We start from the raw sequence: 20,945 nt of genomic DNA on the forward strand, positions 1-20,945 counted from the left end.
TTTTTTTAATTAAAAAATATATTTATTTATTTTTGCAAGATGGAGAGACAGAGACAGGGGCAGAGAGAGAGAGAGAGGGAGACACAGAATGGAAAGCAGGCTCCAGGCTCCGAGCTGTCAGCACAGAGCCAGACACGGGGCTCGAGCTTACAGACCATGAGATCATGACCTGAGCCAAAGTTGGATGCTTAACCGACTGAGCCACCCAGGCGCCCCCAGGCCTTTCCTATTAATGACAATGATGTCTCTTTCATGCTGGAGTCCAGTCATATATGAGGTCATCAAGGGCCACTTGCTGATTGCCTGTTATGTGTTCCATACTCAGCCTCTTCTGGACACCCTGGCGGGAGCCAGCTATGCCTATGAGCCTATCGATAATCCTTCTGGAGAACTTTCAACATCCCACTTTCCATGCCCTGGGGCCAGCATGGGCTGGGGGGAGGGGGCAGCGCACAGGATCTCCAAGGCCTGGAGGGCACCCTGGGAGCTCACCCATTAGTTGGGACACTATTAGACTGCAGCCAGCAAATTTTAGGGACCACCGTCCCAACACAAACATACCCCATTTCATTCCAAGTGGGGAGAAAACAAACGGGCAGGTGAACCTCCCCCAAGTGCTAACATTCATCACACTTGAGATGGTGAGTCGGATCCAAATCCAGATCTGGCATGACTCATTAGAGCTGGCTGTGGGGAGACGGGGACGGATTGTCTTCACCCTTCCTGTACAGCCAGGTCCTTATTTAAAAGTCCATCCTATTTAACTGTCAAGGTGGGAAACTTCATAAAAGCCAAAATGCCTAGCAGGAGCAAGGGAGCACGCTCACGGGTGATAAGAAGCTTACGGAAGCAGATAGCTCAGGGAATGGGGCGGCTACCCCCAAGCATTCACTCCGCAGTCCCCTGGGAGAGGGGCATTGCTCGAGGGCCAGGAGCTCCCGAGTGGAGTTTCCTGATAAGGAATAGAGAATGGCTCTGGGAGAAGCAGTCCATACGGACCCAGGACCCCTAGTCCTCAGTGGCCTTAGTGATGGGCGAGCATCCTGTTTTATTAAAAGCCTGTTGCTGGCAGGGAAAGCCGTCTGCCTGCTGTGTGGGCAGGGGCCCAATATCGCTGCGGGCAATTCCAAGCCAGTACTACTAGCTGAAATCAAACCAGGAAAGAACAGGACTGTTTTTTAGCTGATGAAGCAGTACTTTTTCTTTCTTTCTTCTCTTTTTTTAACAGTTCTCTCTCGCCTGGCTCCACTGTGTACTTTTTGTGTGTGCGGGCATGCATGCGACATTCTTCATCGGGCTGCAGCTGGGGCTCAGTCCTGGATGAGCCCACCCCTACTTGCTCCTCCCTCACCCCCCCCCTCCTCCCTGCGCTGCCTCACCCCGGTGTCACAGGCCTACCCAGCCCCCAGCCCCTGGGTAGAGGCGGGGAGCAGAGGGAGGCTCAGACTGTGGCCCGAGGTTATTTACAGGGTGGGGGTGGGGGCGGGAAGAGAAATTCGCTGCTTTGTTTATCTTCTGAGTCTGGAAACTCTACAGAATTCATCCATTTCCAAGGAAGCCTGCATGTGCAGGCTTCCAAAACTAAAAAATAAAAGGAGAATTCACTTCAAAAGAAACTAAGTGAAAAGCTGTTTTCCTTGTGAGCTGATTTGTTTATTATTATTGTATTTTTTTAACATTAGGTTTGCTGAAAGTAGGCAAGGGGAGTCATTTTTTTTCCCATATTTTTATTACATTTTTACTCTCATCCTCTGTTGCCTTATCAGTGAGGAGGGCAAATAATATTTTAAGAGACTGATATAAATATGTTCTCAGCTCATCTCACACATAGCTATGGGAAATCGAGGTTCTGCGTAAACCTTTACAATCACGTTTTCTGCTGAGGTTATAGAGGACTGAGAGTCTTCCATTCGTGTTTTAATCAAATTCACTCAGATTGTCCCACTTTTACAAATGAAAAACAGTGTGCTTCAACACAGATCTTTACGACTAGTTTTTAAAATAATAAAAACAATTTTAATATGCTGGATGGTTGTCTGTACATGATTTCTCTGGGTCTTTTCACAATTTGGAGTGAATGGTGCCCATAGCAAATATAGCATGTTAATTTACTGGCCTCTTTTTAACCCTGCACTCAAACAATAAACTTTTCATGTGGTGCCAAGAAACAGTATATGTTTTGAAAAAAAAATTTTTAAAGACACAGTCAGTGGAGAAAAGGAGATTTCAGAAACAAACGTAAAATGTGCTTGAAAATGTGTTACTTCACATGCGAACATTCGATTTCATATATCCTTAAATATAAATATTCGATTTTTAAAGTTTCTATTATTTACCGCATTATATGAATCATTGTACTGATGTAAGCCTAAAATCATGTAAACTTACAAGTGTTGCTATGTATTTGAATATCTTATGGGATTTGTTTATGGGAGTTTCAAAATCCTGGGGAGAGGTAGTCTATGGCGCAAAAAAAGAGTGGCATGAATCATGTTAAAGCTGATCTACTCTTTTCTAAACTGTGTCTTTTAGGTAAAAGATATATAACAAATTGGATTTTTTTTTTTTTTTCTCCACCCTCTGATTACTTAAGAGAAACTAGGGGATTATCTTTATGGTGAGGAAAAGGGCACAGAAGGCAGTATTTTTCTTTTTTTAAAGAGGGGCAGGGCTCAGTGTTCTGCTTACTCTGCCTTTGCTGGTAAATTTAAAACATTAACTTCAAGCTTCGATATTGTGCTTTCTTGTGAGTCACTGGGCCAAAAGCCCATCCTATCCTATATTGTCAGGCAAGGGTCCAAGACGAGAAATCAGTAAAGCACAGATATAAGAAGTCTTTGCCTGTGCAGCGAAACAATCGTCATGAAGAAAGTTCCATTCTTGCCGTGGGAATCCATTTCTAGATAAATGTAGTTAAAGCCTTTCAGTGCCAGAAGAAAACTTCTGCAAGGAAGAACTCAAAGAAAACCATTTTCCATGCTACAGACAAGTATTAACACTACTGATCAACATTTGGTCCAAGAAAGAAATGATTACCTGTTTCGGCTTTCAAAAGGAATTCAATATCCTGTTGACTACAGAGCGGGCTCAGAGAAATGGGACTACTGAGTAATGCAATCGATCCCTTCCAAGAAGGAGAAAGAGGGTGTAGCTTGGACCACAGGAAGCACCATTGATAATATTTTTTTTCTGTTTCTGGAAAATCAACCAGGAAAGAAAGTATGTCTGAAACATTTAGAAAATAGGCTGTCCTGCCTCTGGTTCTGGAACGAGATGTCATAGGATCACTTTTCCCTACTCCATTTCTCCGAATACAACTAAATTCCCTGAAAACTATTCAACAGACAATGGTAAAAGAAATCTGAACGTTGGAAAACAAAACAAAACAAAACACGGTGGACTGGAAAGAAACCTCAAGACTTGAGAAGCAACTTTCTGAGTTCCCTGGATTTTCTTTTTATTTCCCATGTACCCTGATCTGGGCACAGGAGGGGCTTGCAATCTGGAATCACCAATAGGCATAGACAAGAAAACAACAACAAAAAACGAAACCCAAGAATATCCTCCTCTCTCTGGTCAAAGTTCAGGAAAGGGAAAATCCAACAGAGGCCCAGTAAGAAGTTCCAGCCCCCACTACAATCCAGGGTCCTTGCAAACAGTCTAATCTGCAGGCAGTGGGGGCGGAGGCAGCAGAAGCAGCAAAGCCCCAAGCAGTTCTGGCCTCTGGTCCACAACTGAGACATCAGCGGGTGGCCTGATCCACCCACAGCAGCAGCAGTGAAGCCCCATGTCTCCCTGGCCTTGACCCAGTAGCGTAAGGAGACCCAGGCCCAGCAGCTACTTCCCGGCTCCCAAGGGTTGCCCAGCAACAGTCTCCTAACATAATAATCACATAAGAAAGCAATACAAAGTGATATATTAAAAAATATAATAATTAAATCAAAACGGAACTCTAAGAAATGTTCAGGCAACCCACAGAAAGACAAGAACAAAGGAACAGAAGAATGAGAAACAGAAGGAACAAACAGAAAACAAATAATACAACACTAGACTTAGCTTTAATAGATCGCTAGATACCTTGAATGGAAATGGTCTCAATACACCAACTGAAAGACAGAGATTGGCAGGGTGGATTACAAAACGCGACCCAACTATATGTTGTTTATGAGAAACTCACTACAAATTTAATGACACGAGGAGACTGAAAGCAAGAGAAAGAGAAAAGATATACCAAGCAAGTATTAATCAAAAGCATGAATGGCTATGTTAACATCAGACAACACAGACCGCAGAGCAAAGAAGCTACCATGGGCAAAGAGGATTATTCCACTAAGAAAAAAATAGTTCTCCTGTGAACCAAATAACAGTTTCAAAATAGCGAAGCAAAAACTAAGACAGCTGAAAGAAAATTAGACAAATCTGCAATTGCCTTTGGGAGCTTCCCGCCCCCGCCCCCACTCCCACCCCCGCTCAGAAACTTTAGGACCACTAAAGAGAAAATTAGACCACCACCACCAACTACAAAGATCTAATTGGCATTTATAGGATGCTCAATCAACAACCGCAGAACATCTGTCCTTTCAAAGGGCCCATGGAACATTCATCAGGGTAGACTGTATCCTAGATCGTAAAGCGAACCTTAACAAATTCAAAAGAATTAAAATCATAGAGTATGTTGTCTGACCACAATGGAATCAAACTATAAATCAAAACAGGAGGTCAACAGGAAAATTTCCAAATACTGGAAAACTAAACAATAAACTTCTAAATAATTCATGGGTCAAGGAGGTAATCTCAAAGGAAACTTTAAAAATCATAGCACTGAATGAAAATGAAAATATGTTCATTTTCATTTTCATTCAGTGCTATGATTTTTAAAGTTTGTGAGAGGCAGCTAAAGCAATGTTGAAAGGGAAATTTATGGCACTAAAAGCTGCCTTGGAAGAGGAAGTATCTCAAATCACTAATCTAAGTTCCTACATCAAAAAATTTACAAAAAGAAGAGCAAAATAAATTCAAAGCAAACAGAGAAAGGAGATAATAAAGAGCAGAAATCAATGAAATTGAAAGCTGGAAAATTGTAGAAAAAACCATTGAAATGCCAAGACGGTTCTTCAAAAAAATAAAATAAAATAAAATTACTAACTTCTAGCAAGATTGGCAAAGATAAAAAGGAGACACAGATCCCGATCCCCGATATCAGAATTGCAGGAGATACCACAATAAATTCTGCAACCATTATAATGATAATAAAAAATACTACAAACAACTTTATGTTCATAAATTCAACAACTTAGAAGAAATAAGACAATTCCTCTAACACCCAAACTACCAAAACTTAGCCAAGATGAATTGGATGATCTACTCAGTTCTTTAACTGTTGAAGAAATTGAATGTGCAATTTAAATGCTCCACAAAAGAAATCTTTAGGCCCAGATGGCTTCACTAGAACATTTTACCATTCAAAGAATAATTAATGTTATTTCTATATAATCTCTTCCAGACATAAGAAAGGATAAATCACTTCCCACTTCTATATATGAGGCCATCATTGCTCTGATACCAAAACCAACTAAACACAGTACCCTCCCCCCAAAACCCCTGAAGACTAATATCTCTCATGAACTTAGATGCAAAAATCATCAACCAAATTTAATCAAATCCAACGATGTATATATAAATAGTAAGACACTATGACCAAGAAACATTTATGCCAGGTATGAAATACTGATTCAATATTTGAAAATCAATCAATGTAATACACCATAGTGACAGGCCAAAGAAGAAAAATCATATGATCATATCAACTGATGCAGAAAAATCATTTACCAAAATGCAATAACCATTAATAATGAAAAAAACCTGTCCACGCACTAGGAATAGCAGGGAAGTTCTTCGGCCTCATAAAGAATATCTTCTGAGCCCTACATCAAGCATTGTATTTAATGGTGAAAGATTAAATGCATCTAAGATCTGAACAAAGATGTAGAACAAAGCAAAGATGTCTGCTCAAACTACTCTTACACACAGTATTAGAAGTTCTAACCACTGCAGGGGTGCCTGGGTGGCTCAGTCAGTTGAGCGTCCGACTCCGGCTCAGGTCACGATCTCGCGGTTCGTGGGTCTGAGCCCCGTGTCGGGCTCTGTGCGGAGCCTGGAGTCAGCTTCAGATTCTGTGTCTCCCTCTCTCTGCCCCTTCTCTGCTCACGCTCTGTCTCTCTCTGTCTCTCAAAAAAGAATAAACGTTTAAAAAAAAGAAAAGTTCTAACTGCTGTAACAAGACGGGAAAAAGAAATCAAAGAATCAGTAAAACTATCTCTGATTGCAAGCAGCATGACTGTCTGCATAGAAAATCCCAAGGACTCTGGGACAAATAGCTCGTCCTCCTTGCCTGGGCTGCATCAATCAGGCAGGTATTTGCAGTTGTTCTCAGGGTTTGCCACAGTAGACAGCAGTAGGGGGACTGAGAGCACTGCATGGGCATGGTAGGCCAGGGGACACCCCAACTCCCCCACTCTCAGCTGTGTGCCCCCGGATGCCTTCCTTGATCTCTCTGAACTTTGGGCCCCTCATCCGAAGTGGGGTTTTATGATAGAATCCAGAGCCTATAGCTGTTGTGAGTATTCAACGAGAGCCGGTGTGCAGACAATTGATCACTCTATACTTGCTGCCCGTCCTGCTACTGTGGCTGCTACTGAACGTGATGGTGCCATCTGCTGAGCTGCCCCCAGGCACTGTCACGAAGCCAAGAGTCCTGAATTCCCCTGTTAGTGGTCCTGTGACTTGTCGACTCACCCAACCATTCTAAGCCTCACTGCTCTCATTTATAAAGTGGGGACGATAACCCCTCTCTCATAGGTTTCCTGTCAAGACCTATGAGGTCTTAAGACCAAGTGGAACAATGCATAAAAGTGTTTTGAGCCCTTGATGATGATAATAATAATAATTAATAATAATAATAATGGCCAGAATTTGTTGAGCACTCCCTGCTCAACACAGATCGCTTTTTGCCTACGACCTTTTACCTAATCCTTATAACGATGAATTGTTAGTCTATGCAGTTTGGGAAACTAAGACCCCAAGAAGTAATGTGTCCAAAGACATAATTTGTAAGGGATAGAATCCAAATTCAGACACCCAGAATCTGGCTGGGCTCTCATGCTTTCCAGAGAAAGTAAGCTAGTGAGGACAAGAACAGCTTGGCATGGGGGCTCACTTCCACTGGCAAGATGGGTACGATCTGGTGTGGGAGGCTCAGAGAGCAGTTTGTGACAGGCAGGGGGGGAACCAAGAGTCATCCTTGGCAATGGCCACTGGCTCCAAACTAACAAGCTGTCTGAGAAATGAGGTGCCCTTTGGTGGAACACCAGGTGGGACGTTAATGAGAGAGCCATCCTCCCCCCACCCCCATCGCGTTTCCTTGAAAGTTCCAACAATTAGGCTGAAGCAAACTACGTGCCCAGGTCTAAAAATAACTCCGTCACTTCCAATAAGGGCTCAGTCTGGGCTGAAGTCATTCTTTCAGGTGCAGCAAAGGAATGCTTGACTGTGCGTCATGAACTTAAAATAGGAGCAGGGTCAGAGGGCCAGCTGGGGCTCACAGATGCCAAGTGGGCAGTTTCTCAGCTGGTGTTTTCTAATATTTCCTGCTTTAAACAGCAGGTTTCTGCCTTTTTTTTTTTTTTCAGTTGAGAGGGGGTGAAAATGTATGTTTAAAACGTTCACTAGCTTTGCTTTCTCTCATCTCCACGTGTATTCTTTCCACCCGTCATTTGCATTCATTTTTACTGGCTGCTGATGCATTGTCCTGAAATATACTAGTCACAGAAATTAAAATAGGCAATTCCACCTCTTTCTCCCATCATGGATGGATCCATAATGTTTTTCCTGAATATCCCGGCCAGAGTGCCCCAGGGAAACCGCTGGTTGGACAATTCCCTGATCCCATGGTATGCTGGAAATGGGCTGTCCATTTGTCCGGGTGCTCTACAGAAAGTGGCTCTTTTGTAAAGGAGAGTGGAATCGAGTCTAAGATCCTACCAGTTCTGAGAGTCTGTGATTGATTTCCTTTTTATAGCCTGGCTATATTTAGGTTGATGAATTATATTCAAGATGGAATCATCGCTGATTCTGTCAATGAATTGTTTTTGTATTCAAAAGCTACCGAAAGGACTTCTGATCCAGACAAGACAGCATAAACTCACTTCTCCCTTTCCTCCTCCAGCTAGGTACAATGATGAACTCTGGAAATATTGCAAGAGGTCACCAAAGGAAAACTCTGAAAGGGGAAAGAGAGAGGGAAACAAGCTAGAGATCCTAGTACTGCAAGAACAACACAGCAGGGGGGTGTCTTACTACCCCCTTGTCCAACAGGAGAAGGTGATCTCGGCTTGGCATTTCCTGCTGCCCAGCCGGGCTCTAGAGGAGAACCAACAGAGGTTCCCTCTTTTTGGTGGGCCTGAGATTCTCCTCTCTCACTGACAGACACCTGGAATGGCCAGATGGTACCAAAAAAGGGGGTTACAGCATAACAAGCAACCTCGCCTGGGAAGAAGCTTTTTTGTCTCCGTGGACCCAAAAGGACCCCTTATCTAGAGGCACCGGGAGAACCAGCCTGAGGAATTTCCTTCAGCCCCCTCAGGTAGCAGCAGGGAGGACTAGTGGGAGCCCCAAGAGACTGTAATAATATGACAAACGCTCTGAAATTAAATTGCCATTGGACACACAGCCCACTAACCTAGGCCAGGATCTGCTTGTTAACCTAAATAGGGTGAGAGCTGGCTTAAAAAAAAAAATTCAAATCAGATTGAGAGTCTCCTAACATAAAAGGCAAGATGTCCAAACATACACATCATATCAAGAACCAGGAGAAAAACGTAGATGAGAAAAGACAATCAGGTGACACCCACTCTGAGATGAACCAGGTGCTAGAAGCACCTGACAAAGACTTTGAAGCAGCTGTCATAAAAATGCTTTAGAAAGGAAGTGCAAATTCTCTTGAAACAAATGAAAGAAAAGAAAAAAAATCTTGGCCAAGAAACAAAGCTTATAAAAAAGGAACCAAATGGAAATTATAGCACTAGGAAATACAAATGACTGAAATAAAAAACTCACCAGATAGGCTCAATGGTAGAATGGATATGACAAAAGGTAGAATCAATAAAATTGAGGAAAAAACAACAGAAGTCACCCAATCTGAGTGACAAAGAGAAAGCATACAGAAAAACTTCTCTACTGTAAATGATGACTTCGATTCACACATTAGTAGCTTTGAACACATGCAGATGGGCTGCTTAATCACCTTAAGAGAACTAATGGTTTTAAATAGTGACAAATAATTGGAAAATAATAAATTTTAAATGACACCATTTACAAAAGCACCTAAAATATAGGGAATAGTTGGGGCACAGATGATTTTTTAGGGCAGTGAAAATACTCTGTATATTATAATGGTAGACACAGGTCATACATTTTTACAAACCCATAGAATGTATGCCATCAAGAGTAACCTGTAACGGAAACCATGGACTTTGGGTGATAAGATGGGCCAGTGTAGGTTTCTGAACTGTAAGAAATGTATCTTTCTGGTTGGGGATGTTGATTATGGGGGAGGCTATGCAAGTGTTGAGGGAAGGAGTATATAGGAAATCTTTCCTTTCCTCTCCATTTTGTTGTGACCCTAAAACTGCTCTTAAAAAAGTCTTTAGAAAATAGCAAAATAGGAACACCTGGGTGGCTCAGTCAGTTAAGCATCCGACTTCAGCTCAGGTCATGATCTCACAGTTCATGGGTTCGAGCCCCACATCGTGGGTCCGAGCCTGCTTCAGGTTCTATGTTTCCCTCTCTCTCTGCCCCTCCCCCACTCATGCTCTGTCTCTTAAATATAAAAAATAAAACAATTTTTTTTAAAAAAATAGCGAAATAAATGTGATGAAATTTAATTAAGAACTATAAGATTATTGTTGAAAGATATTAAAGAAACCCCAAGCAAATATTTATAGAATGAAAAACTTAATGCTCTAAAAAAATTTTTTTAATTTTTAAATTTTTTTACTTGAGAGGGAGTGTGAGTGGGGGAGAGGGGTGGAGAGAGTGAGAGAGAGAGAGAGAGAGAGAGAGAGAGAATCTCAAGCAGGCTCCATGCTGAGCATGCAGCCTGATGTGGGACTTGATCCTAAGAGACTGGAATCATGACCTGAGCTGAAATCAAGAGTTGGGTGCTCAACCAACTGAGCCACCCAGGCGCCCCAAGACTTAATGCTTTTAAAGTCAATTCTCTCCAAACTGATGTCTAGAACTAGCACAATTTCAATATAAATTCCAGTAGAGTTTTGTTAATTTTATTTTTAGCATAAACTTCATCCTATAATTTATTTGGAAAATTAAAAGACCAAAACAATCTTGAATAGGAACACTTGTCAAGACTTATTCTGAAGCTTTAGTAAATAAGACAGTGTAAGATTTGTGTAAGCATAGACAAATAGACCCATGGGACAGAAATGAAAGTTCTAGAAAACAGACCACTCACATTCAATACCTTGATTTGTGATTTTAAAAAAAGACACTGCCATGCAATGAGACAGGAGGGATGGTCTTTTCATAAACTCTGCTGGGTTGACTGCATATTCATTGAAAAAAAAATTAATCTTGACCTTACCTCACACCAGACACAAAAATTAAATCAGGTAGGACACCTGGGTGGCTCAGTCAGTTATGAGTCTGACTCATGGTTTCAGCTCAGGTCATGATCTCATGGTTCCTGAGATCTAGCCCCACATTGGGCTCTGCTTGAGAAAATCTCTCTTTCCCTCTCTATCTGCCCCTCCCGTGGTCGTGCTCTCTCTCTCTCAAAATAAATAAATAAATAAGCTTAAAAAATCAAATCAGGTAGACTGTAATCTAAATATGAAAGGTAAAATGATAAAACTTCTAAAAGATAACATCAGAGAATAATCTCATGAGCTTGGACACGAAAAATTTTCTCAAACACAGTACCAAAAAACCACTAAGAACATGAGAAAAGATCAGTAAACTGGACTTCATTAAAACCAAGAAGTTTGCTCACCAAAAGACACCAAGAAGAGAGTAAAAAGGTTGGGGTGCTTGGGTAGCTCAGTGGGTTGAGCGTCTGACTCTTGATTTCAGGTCAGGTCACGATCCCAGGGTCATGGGATCGAGCCCCGAGTCAGGATCCACACTGACTGTGGAAATCTGCTTGAGATTCCCTCTCTCTCTTTCTTTCTCTCTCTCTAAAAAATAAATAAATAAATAAATAAATAATTTAAAACCTTAAAAAGAGAGTGAAAGGCAAGCCACAGAGAAACAATATTTGCGTATCTTAAACTTGATTGAAAAAAATTGTGTCCAGGATATATGAGACATCTTCAAAAACCATTAGTAGTCCAATAGAAAAAAAATGAGCAAAAGACTGGCACAGGTACCTCACAAAGAGGCTATACAATTTATCAGTAAATATGAGCAGGGGAGTACAAAGGACATTCACAGGGTAACACCACTATATACCCACCAGAATGGCTGAAAATGAACAGACTGATAACATTAAGTGCTGGAGAGGATGTGTGGCCATTGCCACCGCCATCCACTGACCAGCATGGCGGTAAATGGGTGCAATCACTGTGGAAAATTTGGGGCAGGATTTACTGCACCTGAACAATGTAGAGCCTGCGACTCAGCAGTTCCCCTCCTTGGTATACACCCAAATGAAACATATACACACACGCGCACCGAAGACACGTACAAAACCGTTCAGAGCTATCTAGTTAAGGAGCCAAAGACTGGAAATGTGAAAAGTTCTAAAAGGAAACCACACTAAAATGGAGTTGGGAGGCCAGAGGTGGGAGTTCTCATGCCCTACCCCTCCTGGCCAATTGCAGAAAGAGCCACACCTTTAAAAATTTTTTTAATGTTTATTCATTTTTTGAGAGAGAGAGAGAGAGAGAGAGAGAGCACGAGAGTGGGGAGGGGCAGAGAGAGAAGGAGACACAGAATCTGAAACAGGCTCCAGGCTTTGAGCTGTCGGCGCAGAGCCTGACGTGGGACTCGAACCCATGAAGTGTGAGATCATGACCTGACCTGGAGTCAGACGCTTAACCAACTGAGCCACCCAGGCGCCCCAAGGTGATACTACTTTAGCGACTACTTTACTATCCCAGAAGGAGGAAGATTTTCCTCCCTTGGCGACACTCAGACAGTGAGAGACTGTAATAACTCAGCCAATGAAAAACCACTATAATTTGAACCCCCAGTTGAACTTAATGGACTTTTTTCTTTTTTTTTTACAACAGACCTCCCAACTTGTCCCTTTCCTCTGTAAAAGAGCGTTCCTCTCCTTCAATCTCTGGACTTGCCTATGCTTTTGCTCTGAAGCTACTTTGTCCCGAATTGCGATTCTCTGCTTTTTCTGAATGAACCCATTTTTTTTACTGGTAAAATAACTGGCAGGTTTTTTTTTTTTTAAGTTTATTTCTTTATTTTGAAGAGGTGGGGGAGCGCGAACACGAGGAGGGGAGGGGCAGAGAGAGGAGAGAGAAAGTCCCAAGCAGGCTCCACACTGTCCATGCAGAGCCTGAGCAGGGCAGGGGCTCCATTTAGGAATAGTGAGATCATGACCTGAGCTGAAATCAAAAGTCAGCCGCCTAACCAACTGAGCCACCCAGGCCACGATCTTCAAGGTTGGTAGAAATAGCCCAGAGTTCCATCAACAGTGGAATGGATAAATATCTGTGGTGTCCTTAGCAATGAAATTGAACAATCTAAAACAACACGAGCTAACACAGAACTGAAACCTTCAAGTTCAGGGTAGGGAGCCAGACAACCAAGAGGGCACACGGGATGATACTATTGACATGAAGGTCAAGAACAGACAAAGCTAATCGGTGGGGATGCAAGTCAAGATGGTCGTTATTTGGAGGATGTTACTGGAAAGAAGCACAAGGGGGCTGTTGGGGTGTTTGTAATGTCCTGTTTCTTTGTCGCTGTTGTTGTCTTTATCTGTCTCTTCTTTTTCTGCTGAAGTATAACTAACATCTAGTGTTATATTAGTTTCAGGTGTACAATATAATGAAGATTCAACAGCATCCTGCTCCTCAATCGGGTCATGGTTTCATAGATTTGGTTCCTTTGTGAAAATTCGTCGCGCTCTTACGCAGATCACTTGTGCGCTTTTCTCCATGGATGTCTGACTTCGGCAAAGGGTTGACCTAAAACACTATGTTGGAGTTTGCAGAGGTCAACACAGCCACAAAAACTTTGTTGCTTCACAAAGAGTATTTTATATGATGCCCCAAAACTTTGGAAACCAAGATGCCGTTTTCTCACTCTGAGCCAATAAACACACAAACTGATAGAAAAGTCATTGGGTTCACAGATGACTTATTTGTAGACAGTCTACACCACGTGTCCTAACATCTTCCATCCAAAGGCAGGCCAGCCTTCCATTCAGTAGAGAGGCCCTGCTCACCTGTCAGACCATCCGCTTCTCTGAGCCCAGGGAGTTTGGTTATGCCCCACTGTGGTCCTCCCACCCTCACCCTGGTCCTCCCAGCTGCTCACCTGACGCCATGACCGACATCAGGGCAGGCCACCATGTCAGTGTGGACCTCACCAGTGACCCATTCTTTTCATTCCATGCTGACGCCCCCTGACATAGAGAATTGGAGACGGAATTCTTTGGGAATTTCCGGTCTAAAACCATCTAGAGAGCTCTTGCTGAGTTACTGAAGATACCTTTGCTGGAACACTTGGCTAAAATCCTGGCATTTTTTTATGAGGAAGCGGGTTTTAATTTGGAAGATGTATCTGCTGAACGATAGGGCCATTAAACACCAAAGAGCTGGTTTATTTCCTTTTGAGATGTTTTAAGCTTTCTAGTCCCTCATTCCCTTCAACCAGTAGGATGAGAGGTATTGGTATAACCAGCTGGACATTTTGGTTTTTTTTAGTTTATTTACTTATTTTGCGAAAGAGAGCACAAGCAGGGGAGGGGCAGGGAGACAGGGAGAGAGAGAGAGAGAGAGAGAGAGAGAGAGAGAGAGAGAGAATCTCAAGCAGGCCTCATGCTGTTAGTGTGGAGCTGAACTTGGTTGGGACTCAATCTCATAAACCGTGAGATCATGACCTGAGCGGAAATCAAGAGTCAGACTCTTAACTGACTGAGCCACCCAGGCACCCATCAGTTGGACACTGTTTACAAACCATTTGTGTGCAACCTGTCATCTTCTCTCCCTCTGTAGGTAGCTAAAGTTACGTTAGAGCAAGGGGACCCTCGAGAACACCCAGCATAGCCCCCTGGTTTGCCAAAGACAGGGCCAAGTCTGGGGGAGGGAAAGGGATTTGCAAGTTGAGCTATAAGAACACAGGTCTCCTGGGACACCTGGCAGTGACCCCACACTTGGGGATCTGAGAACAAAGCAAGGTGTTGTTGAGCCCAAATTAGCTGTCACCTCCTTCCCCTGATTCCTTTTCTTTGCTTCCTACCATCAAAGTCAGGTTCCAAATGCGTCCATGGGAGGGGCCAGGAACCGTCTCTATCCCCTGCTATAAGCAAAAGGCCCTCAGGCGTCCTCATCTGGGGTGAGCTGGAGGAGAGAGGCAGCCGTGTGGAAGGGCCAGCCCCGAAAAACACGAGTGCTTGAGGGGGCTTGCAGAGGGGTGTAGCAAAGAGTAAAATCCTCGGCCTCTGGAAATGCACATCATGGGTTCAAATTCCACCTCCCCACTTACCGTCTCCGGGCCTCAGTTTCTCTAGCTGGGAAGCAGGAATGACGGTAGAAGCCCCTCGGTCAGATTGCCGAGGACAACGAACAGTGTGCAAGCTACTGGAACAGTGCCCGAATGCCGAGGCACCGCAGGTGGTGAGGGCGGACGCGCTCCCAAAAGGGCAAGGGGCCAGGCTTCGGGTGTCTTCAGTGGATGCAAAAGGCCGAGACGGCTCTTGGTCATGGAGGTAGAGCCTGTCTGTTGCCCAAGCGAACCACTTCCTGGCTTCCGTGAAACCCTCAGCTCTTAGTATGACCAACCGGTTGGGCTAATGACCACATGCCATGACGCCAGAGACAGAGAGACAACAAAGGGAGAATCTGATCAGTGGAGCTTGGACGGGGCGCGGAGAGGTGCCAAAGGCAAACCAAAGTCACTTGACCGGTGGGCCCCCCCTGTGGAAGGGATAAAGGCAACCTGCCGTACCCTGAGAGCTGGGAATATCTTCCCCTTGGAAAACATTCCCTCCTGGGCTCTGTCAGTTGATGGCTGACATGTCCACTCTTAGATAGCCATTCCTTTGGCTTAATATATGGTCCTCTGTCCAAAAGACAGAGTCCTGGGGCACCTGGGTGGCTCGGTCGGTTAAGCATCTGACTTCGGCTCAGGTCACAACGTCCTGGTTCGTGAGTTTGAGCCCCGCATCGGGCACCGGGCTCTGCACTGACAGTGTGGAGCCTGCCTGGAATTGTCTGTTCCTCTCTCTCTGCCCCCTCCCCAACTCGAACGTGCTCTGGCACATGCACGTGCTCTCCCTCTCTCTCTCTCTGTCTCTCTCTCAAAAAAAAAGACGAAGAGAGAGAGACGGAGAGACAGAGCCCTTACTGGCAAAGTGGGTGGCCCCAATTTAAGATGTGCTGTGCTCACGTGGTTCTGCACGTTTTTGTTTTTGTTTTTGTTTTTGTTTTTGTTTTTGTTTTGGAGAGAGACAGAGTGTGAGTGGGGGGGAGGGGCAGAGAGGGAGAGAGGGAGAATCTGAGCAGGATCCTCGAGGTCAGTACGTAGAGCCGGACGCGGGACTCCAACTTGTGAAGCCATGAGTCCACGACCTGAGCCAAAATCAAGAGTCAGACGCTTCACTGACAGAGCCACCCAGGCGCCCCTGGTTCCTCACGTTTTATACAAAGCTTCCTTTTCTGTGTCTCCCCGTGAGTGTGACAAGGGTCTGCTCACCCAAGAGCTCTGGGACAGCATGTGCAGCTTCCAGACTGCCCATGTTAAATATGGTTAGCTGATTACCACGACCTGTGCTCGCTGTGAGGGGGCTCCTACCTCAGAGCCTCATTCTCGCTTCTCTCTCAGCCTGGAGTGCTCAGCCAGGCGCCATGGTCCTCCGACCCCTCGGGTCTCTGGGGTCACTCCTCAGACAGGCCTCTTGCCCCACACAATCCTGTCGCCTTGCACTCTGATTTTCATCAGTGCTTCTGCAGGTTCCTTCTCTGTGATCTGTCCCCCTCACTAGCATGCCGGTTCTTTCTTTGTCTTGATGTCACAGCATTCTAGCCCCTGAAGCAGTGCTTGGTATGGGCAGGTGTTGAGTAGGTAACTGATGAATTAATGAATGAGTGGATGAATGAATGAATGAGCAGACCAGTGGATGAATGAATGAATGAATGAATGAGTGGATGAATGAATGAATGGATGAGTGGATGAATGAATGAGTGAGTGGATGAATGAATGGATGAGTGGATGAATGAATGAATGAATGGATGAATGAATGAATGAGTGGATGGATGAACGAGTGAGTGGATGAATGAATGAATGCATGAGTGGATGGATGGATGAATGAATGAGTGAGTGAGTGGATGAATGAGTGAGTGAATGAATGAATGAATGGATGGATGAATGGATGAGTGGATGGATGGATGGATGAATGAATGGATGGATGGATGAATGGATGAGTGGATGGATGGATGGATGAATGAATGGATGGATGGATGAATGGATGAGTGGATGGATGGATGGATGAATGAATGAGTGGATGGACGAATGAATGAATGAGTGGATGAATGAAAGAATGAATGAGTGGATGGATGAATGGATGAGTGGGTGGATGGATGAATGAATGAATGAATGAGTGGATGGATGGATGAGTGGATGGATGGATGAATGAATGAGTGAGTGGATGAATGAATGAATGAATGAGTGGGTGAATGAATGAATGAATGAGTGGATGAATGAATGAGTGGATGGATGAATGAATGGATGACGAATGAACTGGACACTTCCGTCACAACCTACGCAGAGCACCGGGCTTATTAATCCTAATTAAAGCAGAGTAAGCGCTTTCGCTCTAGGTCCCCGGGGCCCTTCTGTAAAGGCTCCAGTGGAAACTGCACAGAACAAAGATGTGACAAACGAACTCATTCGTGCGGAGGAGAAGCTGGCCTGGGGACCATGTTACGCTGCATGCTTTCATCTGCTACATTTGTGTTTGCTTCGAGGGTTTCGTGTGCTTTTTCAACAAGAGAGTACGGGTAGGAGAAGCCGTTTCCAGACTCATCACAAAACCAGCACCACGGGCAGCATCGAACGTCCACGGAGCCCTTGCAACGTGCTGAGCGCCATCCCAGGAACCTGACGCCCGCGATTGCATCCCATCCCCGCCACGAGGCCAGTGTAGACGTGAGAAAACCAAGGCCTCGACAGGCTGGCATCCCAGGCTTTCCAGTTGGTCTCCTTTCCTTTCCAGTTGCTGGGGTAGCTCCGAGTGGGCAGGAGACACCCCAGCTGTCCTCTGGCAGTGTGCCAAGTCACCTCATCCTGCGCTTTTCTAAGATGGGAGGGTCAGCCTGCAAAACGATGAAAATGGGGCCCGCCACTCTTAGAAGTTCTGCCTCATTCCCTGACACCTAGGGAGTCACCCCAGCCTGCTCCGGCCCAGCTCTGGGTCAGCACATTTAGCAAATCAAGTGCAGCCGAGGCCCGGCCTTCTAGCTCCAGCCCCCCCGCCTTGTCACACGCACCACCCCTCCCAGCGGAGCCTGCGCTGGTTCATTTACACGGCCGCCGGGTGGGCTGCCTGCCAGAGGGTTTTCATGAGATGTCTGGTTGCTGCAGATTCAGTGCCTGACAGGGCGGACACTCAGTAAACTGCAGATGCCCCGCAATGTTTTTCTGTTACTGATTCATTTTTTAGTCTAGCTGACGCCCCTCTGTGGGCACCGTATTTCACACCCGCTGTGCCCCAATCCGATGTGACAAGCTCTCTCCTTGGGAGTACAGAAGCGACGAGAGGAGGTTCATGGCCTGCACGCTACCACAGGGCAAACACAGGTACAGGTCCCCTGTGGAGTGTTAGTAGCCTGGAGCCATCAGGCCTCCCAGGAGCCTGTTTGTCAGGATAGGAAGCTTCCAGGCTCATTTCAGCAGTGTGTGGACAGAGCCCCACCGGATAGATGACCCTGAAAACTGGTAGGGAGAGAAGAGTCAGCTGGTTCTCACCTCAGAAACGAGAAGACTTTTCTCCCCACGTGAGAACAGGTGGATGGAGATGGGACTTCACATCATCCATCTTCCGCGAAGTCACTTATACCGTGACCTTGGGCAAGTGGCTCAGCTTCTCTGAAGCTCAGTCTCCTCTCCTGCAGAAGGAGAGTGGTGGTCTGAACTTGCCTCTAGGTCCTCGAGGCTGCAGCCTGCCCTGTGCAACCAGCTGGGGGAGGTTTTGTCAGCCAGACTTCATTCCAGGCCTATTACATGAGAATCTGTGGTAGGTGGACTCGGGTGATTCCCACGCCCGTGGCGGGGAGGGGGGTTGCAGGTCCTAGAACAGCTGGCTCCTCCCCTCGGTCTCAGCTCTGACGTCTGTGAAGGCCCGAGCCTCCCCACCCAACTCCCCCCACACACCCTTGTCCTGTTTGCCACAGATTCATTTCCTGACTTAAGGATGGACGTGTTTAGGCCCGAAGGCCCCCGAGAGGGAAATGTCTACTCACTTTGTCATCCTGCTTCCCAGGGGTGTCCTCTGGGGACAGGCCCTGGGGGCCCAGATGGCTCTGGCGCCTCCGTCAGGAGGTGTGGGCCTCCAGGACAGTGTGGACAGTCCCTGGGGACATCTGAAGGCCTCTCAAGAGATGGTGACAACAGACTCAAAAGGGAGAATTCCTGCCAGTCATAAATTATCCTCTCCGACGCCAATGGTTTTTCTGTTGTTAGAGATGATTATTACAGGCGTGAACAATGGCCCTGCTGTTCTTTCTCTGCTGGCTGAGAAGCAGGACATCCAGCTAGCTCCCGAGTCACCTCACAGCAGTAGGCATGGAAAATATCGACTTCCTTCTTATTTCTTGATCCTCGTTGCTTTTCTTCCTTCGTTTCTTATCACCTCTTAGGCGTTTTCATGTTCCTGCTCTTCTCTTCATTCTTCACGCGATAATGCTTATTTAATTTTGAATGTTCTCTTCCGGTCAAAAGTTGGCTTGCTGGGTCCAGACCAAATGGAAACAAACATGATGAAATTTGTGCTATGCTGAAGGGCGCCTGGGCGGCTCGGTCGGTTAAACGTCCGACTCCAACTCAGGTCATGATCTCACGGTTCGTGGGTTCGAGCCCTGTGTCGGGCTCTGGGCTGATGGCTCAGCACGGATTCTGCGTCTCCCTCTCTCTCTCTGCCCCTCCCCGGCTCACGCCCTGTCTCTCTCTGTCTCTCAAAAATAGTAAATAAATGCTTAAAAAAAAGTTTAAAAACGTTTGTTCTATGCTGAGAGGGATGAAGACGAAAATGAACGCCAACGATTGTGGCAACGATGACATTTGGGGACGGGCAGAGGGCACCGGGAAGCGAGAGGCCGGGCTCGCAGGAGATGTGCCATTCACTCTCGCGGGTGTGTGTGTAAGGCACAGGTGTGATGATGCTCCAGCATTCTCCAGTAGAGTGCTTCTCAGCGTGTGACCTCTGGGCTAGTGGTCTCAGCGTCACCTGAGAACTTGGGAGAAATGCAGATTCTCGAGTTGCATCCCAGACCTACTGAATCAGGAGCTCTGGGGGGGTAGGGCCTGCGAATCCACTTGAATAAGCTTCTGGTGGTTCCAGTGCTGCTTGAGGTTTGAGATCCGTAACGTTGTGCTGCGTAGACACCTCACTTGCTGTCATTAAGTGAAAGATTCGATTGATATCTGGACATGGGGTGGGGGTTTTGGGGGGTGGGGTGGGCACCAGAAGGCGAGGAGGAAAGGAGGTGGGAGACGCTAACCTGCATTGGTTAGGGGGGCAGCCTGGGGCAAAGGAGGCTGAACTGGGGAGTTAGGAAGGTGGGAGAAGTGAATTCAAAGAAGAATCCTTGGGGCGCCTGGGTGGCTTGGTCGGTTAAGCATCCAACTTCGGCTCAGGTCATGATCTCACGATCTGTGAGTTCAAGCCCCGCGTCGGGCTCTGTGCTGACAGTTCAGAGCCTGGAGCCTGTTTCAGATTCTGTGTCTCCCTCTCTCTCTGCCCCTCCCCTGTTCATGCTCTGTCTCTCTCTGTCTCAAAAATAAATAAACGTTAAAAAAAAAATTAAAAAAAAAAAACAAAGAAGAATCCTTTTTCCCAAGTACGATTTCTATACCATCTTGGTAAAGTAACTCTAAATCATTCTTCTAGGGTCTACAGCAAATGCTAAGCGAAGTAACCGCTTGGTTCCTAAATTATTTCTGAGAAAGGGCGAACATTGCTTCTTCCAAAAAAGCTCCGGAGAGTGACCTAACAAATACACCCAATAATGGTGACACTGCTTAACAGTTGGTGAATGGTAACATTTTCGGTAAGTGGCTTCGGCTCTTTTTACTTTATTTTTCATTTTTTAATGTTTTTATTATTTTTTGAGAGAGGGGAGGGGCAGAGAGAGTGGGACAGAGGATCTGAAGAGGGCTCTGCACACGGGCAGCAATGAGCCTGATAGGGCTCGAACCCACGAACCGCGAGATCGTGACCTGAACCGAAGCCCAACGTTCAACCGACTGAGCCGCCCAGGTGCCCCCAGATCTTTTTTTTTTTTTTTTAATTTTTTTTTTTTTTTTAACGTTTATTTATTTTTGAGACAGAGAGAGACAGAGCATGAACAGGGGAGGGGCAGAGAGAGAGGGAGACACAGAATCTGAAACAGGCTCCAGGCTCTGAGCGGTCAGCACAGAGCCCGACGCGGGGCTCGAACTCACGGACCGTGAGATCATGACCTAAGCCGAAG

General features: G+C 45.6%; 1 long non-coding RNA gene across 2 annotated transcripts in view; it reads left to right on the top strand.

Moving 5' to 3' along the window:
- Window positions 1-19,467, top strand: part of LOC109264803 (uncharacterized) — a 155,753-nt gene extending 136,286 nt beyond the window's left edge. The window contains exons 4-5 of one of the 2 annotated variants that reach the window (XR_008418011.1): window positions 17,223-18,490; window positions 18,737-19,467. This is a non-coding gene — a long non-coding RNA (uncharacterized LOC109264803). Of the gene's footprint in view, window positions 1-17,222 lie in introns of both variants that reach the window. The other variant, XR_008418010.1, reaches the window with a different exon arrangement.
- Window positions 19,468-20,945: the final 1,478 nt, after the last annotated feature.

This window comes from Panthera pardus, unplaced genomic scaffold (genome assembly GCF_024362965.1).
Source record: "Panthera pardus isolate Hobbes unplaced genomic scaffold, ASM2436296v1 HiC_scaffold_26, whole genome shotgun sequence".
Classification (NCBI taxonomy): domain Eukaryota; kingdom Metazoa; phylum Chordata; class Mammalia; order Carnivora; family Felidae; genus Panthera; species Panthera pardus.